At 38.9% G+C, this 13,236-nt stretch overlaps 1 protein-coding gene across 6 annotated transcripts in view; it reads right to left on the bottom strand.

The window, feature by feature from the left end:
• GSTCD (glutathione S-transferase C-terminal domain containing) overlaps positions 1-13,236 on the bottom strand; it is a 142,749-nt gene that overhangs the window by 129,237 nt on the left and 276 nt on the right. Inside the window, exon 1 of one of the 6 annotated variants that reach the window (XM_004748127.3) lies at positions 11,405-12,004. The exons of 4 other annotated variants lie outside the window; for them this stretch is intronic. The gene's annotated coding sequence lies outside the window, so the exon portion shown is untranslated. Of the gene's footprint in view, positions 1-2,159; positions 2,218-11,404; positions 12,005-13,236 lie in introns of those variants that run through there. One more of the 6 variants, XM_045067044.1, reaches the window with a different exon arrangement.

Genomic DNA, 13,236 nt, shown 5'->3' with positions numbered 1-13,236 from the left:
TGATTTAGGATGCACAGACATAGTATAAAAATTAGAGTATATGTGTATTTGCCACTTTTCAAGGCATAGAAGAACCTTGAGAATAGACCTTTACGTATTCTATAAACTTTTGTCACTATGAGCACTTAATAAATGCTAAATGTCAACAAAATAGAATAGCAATAACTTGCCCATGGAGATATCTAAAAATTAATGAGATGCCGGAGAGAAAAATGCAAAGTACTGTTGATTCTTAACATAATTTATTTTTCCAATATAGATGTTGGTATTTGTTGTTGGTGGTTTTTTTTTCCCCTGGGAGATTAAAAATGTTACGTAATGATCTTGGAGTTAAAAAAAATGACTCTCCCTGGGCCATTTCTTCCTATTAAATACTAATGTAATTTCTAAAATAAATATTAAATATTAGAAAACCTGTACAAATCTGAAATATGTTTTTGACTTGTACTATGTATTTAATTTTTCAAGAAAGTAGAACATAGTTTTTACTTTAAGTTTGCAAACATGATAGGCAAAAGAAACCCCTCTTCTTTTTTTCTTCTCCATTTCTACCTAGAGTCCTTACATCATTATTCTTCTGTCATGAACTTTACAAAGGTAGGTACTGTAGAATCATATCCTGGGTCTCCAGGGTTTCTGGGGCACCTCCTGTTACTCCATATTACATTCCCGCCACACACAGAAGTAGGGTCATCTGCTCAGCTTTGACAGGTGCCACACTGCAACTACTCCTGAGATAGAGTGAGAAAGCAGCATATAAAACTATAGACGTAGGAGCTGAACAGAGCTGTTGGAATATACATCTCTTCCCTGGACACACCAGTATGTTTGGAAATGTTGCAGAGGGAGTATAGAGGTAAGAAAGAAAATATTCAAAACTGGTTTCATTACTTGTGAATCTTCAAAGACATATATATATATATATATATTTTATGTAGGCTCCACACTGGCCTTGAACTCATGAACCTGAGATCAAGATCTGAGCTAAAAAACTGGACACTTAACCAAATGAGTCATGCAGATGCCCCTTCAAAGGTATTTTTAAATATAACTGAAGCACTCATGGGCTTAACATTTTGGCATTTACACCTTTTATTTTTGTATTCTCATCCTAATTAATATATCCTGGTATTGATAAATTGAAATATTTCACAGATGAAAGAGTGAGTCTCATAGCGTTTTAAAAATCTAAACCCATTTTACTACTTCACTTCATACATATGTATATAGAAAGAGAGACAAAGAAAAAACATAGTGAAGATACTGGAAATAAGCATCTTTGGGGGCGACCGGGTGACACAGTCGCCTAAGCGACCGACTCTTGGTTTCAGCTCAGGTCATGATTTCAGGGTTGTAAAATCTAGCTTTGTGTCTGCTCCACACTCAGCGAGGAATCTGTGCAGTTTCTCTCCATCTTCCTCTGCCCCTCTCCCATTCATATGCATGCACCCTCTCACTCGCTTTCCCTTAAATAAATGAATCTTTAAAAAAAAAATTAGAAAGAAAGAAAGAAAGAAAAGAAATAAGCATACTTGTTTAGAAGCTGAAAAAACTTTTGACAATTTTGTGCTCAAAATTCAAGTCTGGTTCTAGGGCAACTAAATATTACATAACAGATAAATAGCTAAGTTATATATTACCTAGTAAAGACCAAAAAGTGCACCACTGCAACAAAATATTGTTTATCAGAGGAGGAGTCAAGATGGCAGAGAAGTAGCAGGCTGAGACTACTTCAGCTAGCAGGAGATCAGCTAGATAGCTTATCTAAAGATTGAAACACCTGCAAATCCATCGGCAGATCGAAAAGAAGATGAATAGCAAGTCTGGAAACAGAAAAACAACCACTTTCTAAAAGGTAGGACTGGTGGAGAAGTGAATCCAAAGCGAAGGGAAGATAGACCCCGGGGGGAGGGGCCAGCTCCTGGCAAGCGGCGGAGCAACGGAGCACAAAATCAGGACTTTTAAAAGTCTGTTCCGCTGAGGGACATCGCTCCAAAGGCTAAAACGGGGCGAAGCCCACGCGGGGTCAGCGTGGCCCCAGGTCCCACAGGGTCACAGAAGGATCAGGGGTGTCTGAGTGTCGCAGAGCTTGCGGGTATTGGAATGGGAAAGCCGGCTACAGAGACAGAGCCGACAATAAACTCACAGCTCAGTGTTACCTTGAACCGGTCGCAGGCTCGGTGAGCTCGGAGCGCAGCCGGAGGTCAGGCAAACTGGAGTAACTGGGCGCTGTTCTCTGAAGACACATTGAGGAGTGGGGACCCAGGCTCTCAGCTCCTCCAGGCCAGACACCAGGAGGCCGCCATTTGTATTCCTGTCCTCCGGAACCCTATGGAAAGTGCTCAGAGAACAAAAGCTCCTGAAAGCAAACCCGAGCGGATTACTCAGCCCGGCCCATTATAAGGGCAGTGCAATTCCGCCTGGGGCAAAGACGCTTGAGAATCACTACACCAGGCCCCTCCCCCAGAAGATCAACAAGAAATCCAGCCAAGACCAAGTTCACCTACCAAGGAGTGCGGTTTCAATACCAGGGAGAGCAGCGGAATTCCAGAGGAGGAGAAAGCAAAGCACGGAACTCATGGCTTTCTCCCTGTGATATTTTTAGTCCTGCAGTTAATTTTTTTTTATTTTTCTTTCTCTTCTTCTGCTAAAATTTTTTTTAACTTTTACCCTTTTCTTTTTTAACGTTTTTTAACTAGTTTATCTAATATATATTTTTTCTTTTTTATATTTTTCTTTATTCGTTTTCTTTTATTTTTAATTATTTTTTTTTCCTTTCTTTCTTTTTGAACCTCTTTTTATCCCCTTTCTCCCACCTCATGATTTGGGATCTCTTCGAGTTTGGTTAAAGCATATTTTCCTGGGGTTGTTGCCACCCTTTTAGTATTTTACTTGCTCCTTCATATACTCTTATCTGGACAAAATGACAAGGCGGAAAAATTCACCAAAAAAAAAAGAACAAGAGGCAGTACCGAAGGCTAGGGACCTAATCAATACAGACATTGGTAATATGTCAGATCTAGAGTTCAGAATGACAATTCTCAAGGTTCTAGCCGGGTTCAAAAAAAGCATGGAGGATATTAGAGAAACCCTCTCGGGAGATATAAAAGCTCTTTCTGAAGAAATAAAAGAACTAAAATCTAACCAAGTTGAAATCAAAAAAGCTATTAATGAGGTGCAATCAAAAATGGAGGCTCTCACTGCTAGGATAAATGAGGCAGAAGAAAGAATTAGCGATATAGAAGACCAAATGACAGAGAATAAAGAAGCTGAGCAAAAGAGGGACAAACAGCTACTGGACCACAAGGGGAGAATTCGAGAGATAAGTGACACCATAAGATGAAACAACATTAGAAAAATTGGGATTCCAGAGAAAGAAGAAAGAGAGAGGGGAGCAGAAGGTATACTGGAGAGAATTACTGGGGATAATTTCCCCAATATGGCAAAGGGAACGAGCATCAAAATTCAGGAGGTTCAGAGAACGCCCCTCAAAATCAATAAGAATAGGCCCACACCCCATCACCTAAGAGTAAAATTGACAAGTCTCAGTGACAAAGAGAAAATCCAGAAAGCAGCCTGGGAAAAGAAGTCTGTAACATACAATGGTAAAAATATTAGATTGGCAGCTGACTTATCCACAGAGACCTGGCAGACCAGAAAGAGCTGGCATGATATTTTCAGAGCGCTAAACGAGAAAAACATGCAGCCAAGAATACTATATCCAGCTAGGCTATCATTGAAAATAGAAGGAGAGATTAAAAGCTTCCAGGACAAACAAAAACTGAAAGAATTTGCAAACACCAGACCAGCTCTACAGGAAATATTGAAAGGGGTCCTCTAAGCAGAGAGAGAGCCTACAAGTGGTAGATCAGTAAGGAACAGAGACAATATACAGTAACAGTCACCTTACAGGCAATACAATGGTACTAAATTCATATCTCTCAATAGTTACCCTGAATGTTAATGGGCTAAATGCCCCAATCAAAAGACACAGGGTATCAGAATGGATAAAAAAACAAAACCCATCTATATGTTGCCTCCAAGAAACTCATTTTAAGCCCGAAGACACCTCCAGATTTAAAATGAGGGGGTGGAAAAGAATTTACTATGCTAATGAACATCAGCAGAAAGCAGGAGTGGAAATCCTATATCAGATCAATTAGATTTTAAGCCAAAGACTATAATAAGAGATGAGGAAGGACACTATATCATACTCAAAGGGTCTGTCCAACAAGAAGATCTAACAATTTTAAATATCTATGCCCCCAACATGGGAGCAGCCAACTATATAAACCAATTAATTACAAAATCAAAGAAACACATCAACAATAATACAATAATAGTAGGGGACTTTAACACTCTCCTCACTGAAATGGACAGATCACCCAAGCAAAAGATCAGCAAGGAAATAAAGGCCTTAAAGGACACACTGGACCAGATGGACATCACAGATATATTCAGAACATTTCATCCCAAAGCAACAGAATACACATTCTTCTCTAGTGCACATGGAACATTCTCCAGAATAGATCACATCCTCGGTCCTAAATCAGGACTCAACCAGTATCAAAAGATTGGGATCATTCCCTGCATATTTTCAGACCACAATGCTCTGAAGCTAGAACTCAACCACAAGAGGAATTTGGAAAGAACCCAAATACGTGGAGACTAAACAGCATCCTTCTAAAGAATGAATGGGTCAACCGGGAAATTAAAGAAGAATTGAAAAAAATCATGGAAACAAATGATAATGAAAATACAATGGTTCAAAATCTGTGGGACACAACAAAGGCAGTCCTGAGAGGAAAATATATAGTAGTACAAGCCTTTCTCAAGAAACAAGAAAGGTCTCAGGTACACAACCTAACCCTACACCTAAAGGAGCTGGAGAAAGAACAAGAAAGAAACCCTAAGCCCAGCAGGAGAAGAGAAATCATAAAGATCAGATCAGAAATCAATGAAATAGAAACCAAAAAACAATAGAGCAAATCAACGAAACTAGGAGCTGGTTCTTTGAAAGAATTAATAAAATTGATAAACCCCTTGCCAGACTTAACAAAAAGAAAAGAGAAATGACCCAAATAAATAAAATCATGAATGAAAGAGGAGAGATCACAACAAACACCAAAGAAATACAAACTATTATAAGAATATACTATGAGCAACTCTACGCCAACAAATTTGACAATCTGGAAGAAATGGAAGCATTCCTAGAAACATATAAACTGCCACAAGTGAACCAGGAAGAAATAGAAAGCCTGAACAGACCCATAACCAGTAAGGAGATTGAAACAGTCATTAAAAATCTCCAAACAAACAAAAGCCCAGGGCCAGACGGCTTCCCGGGGGAATTCTACCAAACATTTAAAGAACTAATTCCTATTTTCCTGAAACTGTTCCAAAAAATAGCAATGGAAGGAAAACTTCCAAACTCACTTTATAAGGCCAGCATCACCTTGATCCCAAAACCAGACAAGGATCCCATCAAAAAAGAGAGCTATAGACCAATATCATTGATGAACACAGATGCGAAAATACTCAACAAAATACTAGCCAATAGTTTCAACAGTACATTAAAAGGATTATTCACCACGACTAAGTGGGATTTATTCCAGGGCTGCAAGGTTGGTTCAACATCCGCAAATCAGTCAATGTGATACAACACATCAATAAAAGAAAGAACAAGAACCATATGATACTCTCAATAGATGCTGAAAAAGCATTTGACAAAGTACAGCATCACTTCCTGATCAAAACTCTTCAAAGTGTAGGGATAGAGGGCACATAACTCAATATCATCAAAGCCATCTATGAAAAACCCACCGCAAATATCATTCTCAATGGAGAAAAACTGAGAGCTTTTCCGCTAAGGTCAGGAACACGGCAGGGATGTCCATTATCAGCACTGCTATTCAACATAGTACTATAAGTCCTAGCCTCAGCAATCAGACAACAAAGGAAATTAAAGGCATCCAAATCGGCAAAGAAGAAGTCAAATTATCACTCTTCGCAGATGATATGATACTATATGTGTAAAACCCAAAAGACTCTACTCCAAAACTGCTAGAACTTGTACAGGAATTCAGTAAAGTGTCAGATATAAAATCAATGCCCAGAAATCAGTTGCATTTCTCTACACCAACAACAAGACAGAAGAAAGAGAAATTAAGGAGTCAATCCCATTTACAATTGCACCCAAAACCATAAGATACCTAGGAATAAACCTAACCAAAGAGGCACAGAATCTATACTCAGAAAACTATAAAGTACTCATGAAAGAAATTGAGGAAGAAACAAATCGAAAAATGTTCCATGCTCCTGGATTGGAAGAATAAATATTGTGAAAATGTCTATGCTACCTAAAGCAATCTACACATTTAATGCAATTCCTATGAAAGTACCATCTATCTTTTTCAAAGAAATGGAACAAATAATTCTAAAATTTATATGGAACCAGAAAAGACCTCGAATAGCCAAAGGGATATTGAAAAAGAAAGCCAACGTTGGTGGCATCACAATTCCGGACTTCAAGCTCTATTACAAAGCTGTCATCATCAAGACAGCATGGTACTGGCACAAAAACAGACACATAGATCAATGGAACAGATTGAGAGCCCAGAAATAGACCCCCAACTCTATGGTCAACTAATCTTCGACAAAGCAGGAAAGAATGTCCAATGGAAAAAAGACAGCCTTTTCAATAAATGGTGCTGGGAATATTGGACAGCCACATGCAGAAAAATGAAATTGGAGCATTTCCTTACACCACACACAAAAATAGACTCAAAATGGATGAAGGACCTCAATGTGAGAAAGGAATCCATCAAAATCCTTGAGGAGAACACAGGCAGCAACCTCTTCGACCTCAGCCGCAGCAACATCTTCCTAGGAACATCGCCAAAGGCAAGGGAAGCAAGGGCAAAAATGAACTCTTGGGATTTCATCAAGATCAAAAGCTTTTGCACAGCAAAGGAAACAGTTAACAAAATCAAAAGACAACTGACAGAATGGGAGAAGATATTTGCAAACGACATATCAGATAAAGGACTAGTGTCCAAAATCTATAAAGAACTTAGCAAACTCAACACCCAAAGAATAAATAATCCAATCAAGAAATGGGCAGAGGACATGAACAGACATTTCTGCAAAGAAGACATCCAGATGGCCAACAGACACATGTAAAAGTGCTCCATATCACTCAGCATCAGGGAAATACAAATCAAAACCACAATGGGATATCACCTCACACCAGTCAGAATGGCTAAAATCAACAAGTCAAGAAACTACAGATGCTGGTGAGGATGTGGAGAAAAGGGAACCCTCCTACACTGTTGGTGGGAATGCAAGCTGGTGTAGCTACTCTGGAAAACAGCATGGGGGTTCCTCAAAATGTTGAAAATAGAACTGCCCTAGGACCCAGCAATTGCACTACTGGGTATTTACCCTAAAGATACAAACGTAGTGATCCAAAGGGGCACGTGCACCCGAATGTTTATAGCAGCAATGTCCACAATAGCCAAACTATGGAAAGAACCTAGATGTCCATCAACAGATGAATGGATCAAGAAGGTGTGGTATATATACACAATGGAATACTATGCAGCCATCAAAAGAAATGAAATCTTGCCATTTGGGACAACATGGATGGAACTAGAGCGTATCATGCTTAGCGAAATAAGTCAAGCAGAGAAAGACAACTATCCTATGATCTCCCTGATATGAGGAAGTGGTGATGCAACATGGGGGCTTAAGTGGGTAGGAGAAGAATCAATGAAACAAGATGGGATTGGGAGGAAGACAAACCATAAGTGACTCTTAATCTCACAAAACAAACTGAGGGTTGCTGGGGGGAGGGGGGTTGGGAGAAGGGGGTGGGGTTGTGGACGTTCGGGAGGGTATGTACTTTAGTGAGTCCTGTGAAGTGTGTAAACCTGGCGATTCACAAACCTGTACCCCTGGGGATAAAAATATGTTTATAAAAAATAAAAAATTAATTAAAAAATATTGTTTATCAAATAAGAAATTATCACTATGCCTGGGATATAACAGGAGCTTAGTAAATGTTAAATGACTGAACAAAGACTACAATTCTAATAATATCACATACACTTTATTGTCCACCAACTATGTGCTAAGCACACACAACTTTTATACATTACTTCTAATCCTCACAATCCTTACAAGTACATTTTAATTCCATTACATGGATAAAGACTGTCCATCAATACAAAAGCATTAATAGAAACTGTAAAGGGATCTTATCTGAAAACATTTAGGAATAGCTATTTTTCTAATATAAATACCACTACTTTATAAATTTAAAATTTCAGAAAGTGAAGCATATTGCAATTTTATTACAGCAACAATTTCAGAAAAGTGAAATATCAGAAATTACATTATTCTAAGCAATTGTGCTGGTCTCAGTAATCCTTGATAAAAACCTCTGTTCTAAAAGCTATCATCTGACAATGAAAGTTTTTGGTAGATCCTTCCTGATTCCCTTTATTGGATCCTCCACAGACCTCTCAGCAATCTGTGTCTCAGTGCTTTGCCTTGTTCTCAACACTCACTCCTTTGATTACTGGTATTCAACTTTTTCATCATGCCACACAATAAGACTTTTATAATGCAATTCATTATACTGAATAAAAAGGATCACAAATAAAGCGGAAACAAAAGAATCACGAAGAAATAGCCTACTACGTGGTATATAGCTAATATATTTTTATTCTGTGCTTTTCTTCCTTCCCTTTCTCCTCCTTTTCTCCTTTTTTTAATGCTGGTTAGGGGGCGCCTGGGTGGCTCAGTTGGTTTAAGGGTCTGATTCTTGAATCTGGCTAAGGTCATGATCTCATGGGTCATGAGATTCAGGAGATCGAGCCCCGCCTCGGGATCCCCACTCAGTGAGGAGTCTCCTTGAGATTCCCTCTCTCCCCCATCCTCCTCCCCCTTTGGGGCTGGCCTTCCCACCATAGGCATGCTCCAGAGCACTTTATCTATCTAAAATAAATAAATAAATGCTGGTTAGTACTTACTAAATTGATTTCATGACCCATTAATGGGCCACAACTAACAAAATAACAGTACTATGCTAGATGATCTCCATTTCTACAGGTTTAACTATCATCTAAGACTCCTATTTTTATTTCAATCCCGTCCTTTCCCTTGAACTTCATATTCCTATAATGCTACTTGACATCTTCCCTTGGACATTTTTCCAAACCTGTTCCCCCTCCCTTAGTAGTCCCCTTATTGATAAAATGACACCACCATTCACCCACATGAATGGGGTCAGGCCCTTAATTCTGAAGTCTCACTCATTTTTTTTTCTCTCATAAGCTACTCTTTCTACCTTTGAAATATATGTTAAATACAACTTCTTAGCACCTCTACCACTATCAACCTAAGTCATATAAACTGTTTATAGAGACTACTACAAGCATCTATTAACAGTTTTCCTCCACTCTCCAATAATCAGGGTGATCCTTTAAACAAATTTGTCAGTTCACACCCCCTGCTCACAACCATCCACTGGCTCCCCAAAACAGTTTAAAAAAAAAATCCAAATTTCCTATTATGGCCTACGGCTGCCATGACCCTACCTATCCTTTTCTGACCTGATCCCCTACTTCTGCTCCCTCATGCTCACTCCTCTCCAGCTAGTTCTCCTTGTTCTTGGAAGAAGCCAGGAATGTTCCCAGTTGAGAATTTTTTCTACTTGCTGTTCCTTATACCTAGCTTGCTCCTTCATTTCATTGAGGTCTCTGAATAATAACTCAAAGCAGCCTTCCCTGACAACCTGAACTGAAAAAGCACTTCCATCACCTTCTAGTCTTTTATCTGTTTTTTTTTCTTTATAGGTGTTACTACCCAACCTTTTATCTCCAATGCTTATGAGGACTCAAATTTTAGTTCAAGAAGTGAATGAATGTACATAATATCAGTAATCGTAATGACAATACTATTGAAAACTTAATTCTTGGTACACCAGCCTCATTCTTCTTGACACTATTCTTCGATCTATTTTAAGAACCAACTCCTTATAAATTGAAATGAAGAAAGTGGATCACCGTTGTGAGTGGAATTGGGAAAAATGCCCGAGGGTGCCCACCTCCTCCCGGCGCAACTTTCCTGGCTCCCCTTCTCCTGAGCCCTGAAACTTCGCCGGAGAGCGTTTTTAATAAATCTTGCCTTGCACCCACAAAAAAAAAAAAAAAAAAAAAATGTAACTTGAATCTAACTTGTAAAGAAAGTATAGTTTTTGTAAATACAGAAACTGAGCCAAGAGAAGTAGGAACCTAACTAGATTTTATACAGTAGAATATTTATACACCAAGAAAAATAAAGTAATGGATAAGTGCATAGACTCTGGAGCTGACTGGGGTTAAATCCCGGTTCTGATATTTAATAGCAGTATAGAACTTTCCTGTACCTCAGCTTCCTCATTTTCAAAATGGGGACAATCAGATTTACCATAGTGTGCTGTGAGAACCTAACAATGCTTATCACATTAGTAAGCCTGTAAATAAATATTGATTCATTTATAATTTATCTCAAAATTCCTTATCAATTAACACTATTAAACAAACTTTGATTGGGAAGTCGCAAATGATGCTTTTTGTTTCCAAACTTTTAGGAAAGATAAGGGATTCATGTCAAAATGAAAAGCTCCCCACCCCCACCAAGTACTAAAACACCCGGTTTGTTACTGTGACAGGAAGTCACAAAATGATAGAATATGTGATACCCTAAGTCTAGTTGCATATTAACTGCTTATTTTGTACAAAATAAATAGTTCAACAGTTTACAGGTATGAATCACATTTTTTCTGAAAGATTAAAATTTAAACTCATTTAAATTCCTTACCATATCCAATGTTCTACATTATGAATTTTGGAACTTGGATTGTGTTTTATACATTTCACAAAATAACACAATTTGGTTGCAAATCTCACCCTATTTTCTTACTATCTGTATTTTATATATATAAAAGCTTGCCTCTACAGTTAGATAGCAGCTAATTACCTTAGATATTAAAGGTTAAAAAGAAAAGAAAAAAAGTTGAGGTGCTTCAGTGCCCATCATATTATGTAATGTGCGGATGCATATAGTTAAGTCCTAGAGAACAAAGTTCAGTAATTAAAATTAGCTGTTTTCTTATCTGGGCAAAAAGTGGGTTTAAAAGCAAAAAAGCGGGCGCCTGGGTGGCTCAGCGGGTTGAGCCGCTGCCTTCGGCTCGTGATCTCGGGGTCCTGGGATCCAGTCCCACATCGGGCTCTCTGCTGATCAGGGAGCCTGCTTCCTCCTCTCTCTATCTCTCTCTCTGCCTGCCTCTCTGCCTACTTGTGATCTCTCTCTGTCAAATAAATAAAAATTAAAAAAAAAAAAAAGCAAAAAAGCTTACTGTAACTTTAGCCATTAGGGAAGTGTGTCATCTCTCTGGTAAATCAGGAAATGATCTGCTGCCACAGAATCATAATGCTTGCAGCTAAGCCTGACCTCATAATTAAGAGGGATCACAGCATAAAATGCTAACATGCTAGAAATGTTAGCAAGCGTGAAATAAAATTACTGAATTCCCATAGCAAACAATACCTAGGCTTGTTATGATCAAAATCGTTTAAATCCTTGTATTCTAATTACTAATCCTAACAGAAATCAGTGGGCTACTTTTAATACTTTGAGATAAAAACAACTTCTATTAGGGAACAGTATATACTACAGGTGTTTTAGTTGACTGGCCTACAGAATTTGTTAAGTTTCAAGGCCTGCTTGATTGTTGCTATTAGAAAGGCTAATTGGATACTCAGTATTCTTATTTCAAATCACAGGTGATACCAAAGCTACAAAATAAACACAGGTTGGTGGTAGTGTTTTTAAACCTGATGGACCCAATATTAAGTTTAAGTTTGAGCTTTGCTTAAAGCAGGCAAACATATAAAGGTAAGAAAAATAGTAATAATGAAATAGAAACGCTAATATAAACAATTCTCAAATCTCAATGATCTCATTACAGACTTGTTTTTAAAATTAGACCTCGGGGCACCTGGGTGGCTCAGTAGGTTAAGCCTCTACCTTTGGGGCTCTCTGCTCTGCGGGGAGCCTGCTTCCCTCCCTCCCTCTCTCTCTGCCTACTTGTGATTTCTGACTGTCAAATAAATAAAATTTTGAAAAAAAAATAAATAAAATTAGACCTCTTAAAACAATGTCTTCAGGTGTAACTCAAACATAATTTCACACAGCAAGTATGCATGCCCTAAGGCAATCCGCTTAGTAGTGTATACTCCCCACCAGGCAGTTTAAAAAAAAAAAAAAAACTCACATAGCTTAAAGTTTGATTTATTAAATATGACAGCAAATCATTCAGTTGCATTTATAACAAAAAATTTATTTTCACAATATTTAAATGACTATGTTTACAATTGCCACACCACTAATCCTGGCCAGCTTTTTAATTTTCTCTAATACTTTTTCTACAGATAAACTTGGAAAAAGCAGTAGTCTATTAAATCAATAATTTAACACAAGATAGATGATCAAATGCTGGCATTTCCTTGATATTCAAGAATTTGTGACAAGAAATGGGATCTCGGGCTTAAGAATAAAGGGGGAGAAAACAAGCCACCTAATCCCAAACCAGGTCGAGCTGGGACGGGAGGTACGGGGGTCAGTAAATGTTTCAGAAGCCAAAACAATTTTCATGCAAGTTAAACAAACTTTCTACACAGAAGTTTAAAACCGACCTGAAACACTGCTTCGATAGAAACGAATGGCCCCAAACAAAGCAAGTCCTTTGGAGCAACTGTTCATGTGCATACAAGTGCATACAAAGTGCATACAAAGTGCTTTCTCCAACCAGGAAAGCGTGGAATGAAAAACTAAGTGCCAAAGAAAAAAAAGTTCAAGCGTGCCAGAAGGTCTTAAAACCACACTTAGCAGCAAACGGGAAACGACCCCACAGACCCCTGCAACGAGAAGCTGCTCCACTCCCCCATGAGCAGAGGAAGCCACGGGGACTGGCCGGGGGGACCCTGAGAAAGCGCCCGGAGCCCTCCACCCGTTCCCTCATTAGCTGGGACTGTCTGAAGAGACTGAGGGGCCCCCAAACCGGAGATCGGTCGGGCCACTAATTCCAGGCGCTTGCCCTTCCCGCCCCGCTCCTCCCCACCCCGCAGCGTCAGCCAGTCTCCTCGGGAGGCAAGGAGTACTCAGGGGGGGTCGGGGGACGGCGGAGCC

The sequence above is a fragment of the Mustela putorius genome, unplaced genomic scaffold (assembly GCF_011764305.1).
Source record: "Mustela putorius furo isolate JIRA1106 unplaced genomic scaffold, ASM1176430v1.1 tig00003871_pilon_pilon_pilon, whole genome shotgun sequence".
Taxonomy (NCBI): Eukaryota; Metazoa; Chordata; class Mammalia; order Carnivora; family Mustelidae; genus Mustela; species Mustela putorius.
This window is presented reverse-complemented; position numbering and strand designations above follow the sequence as displayed.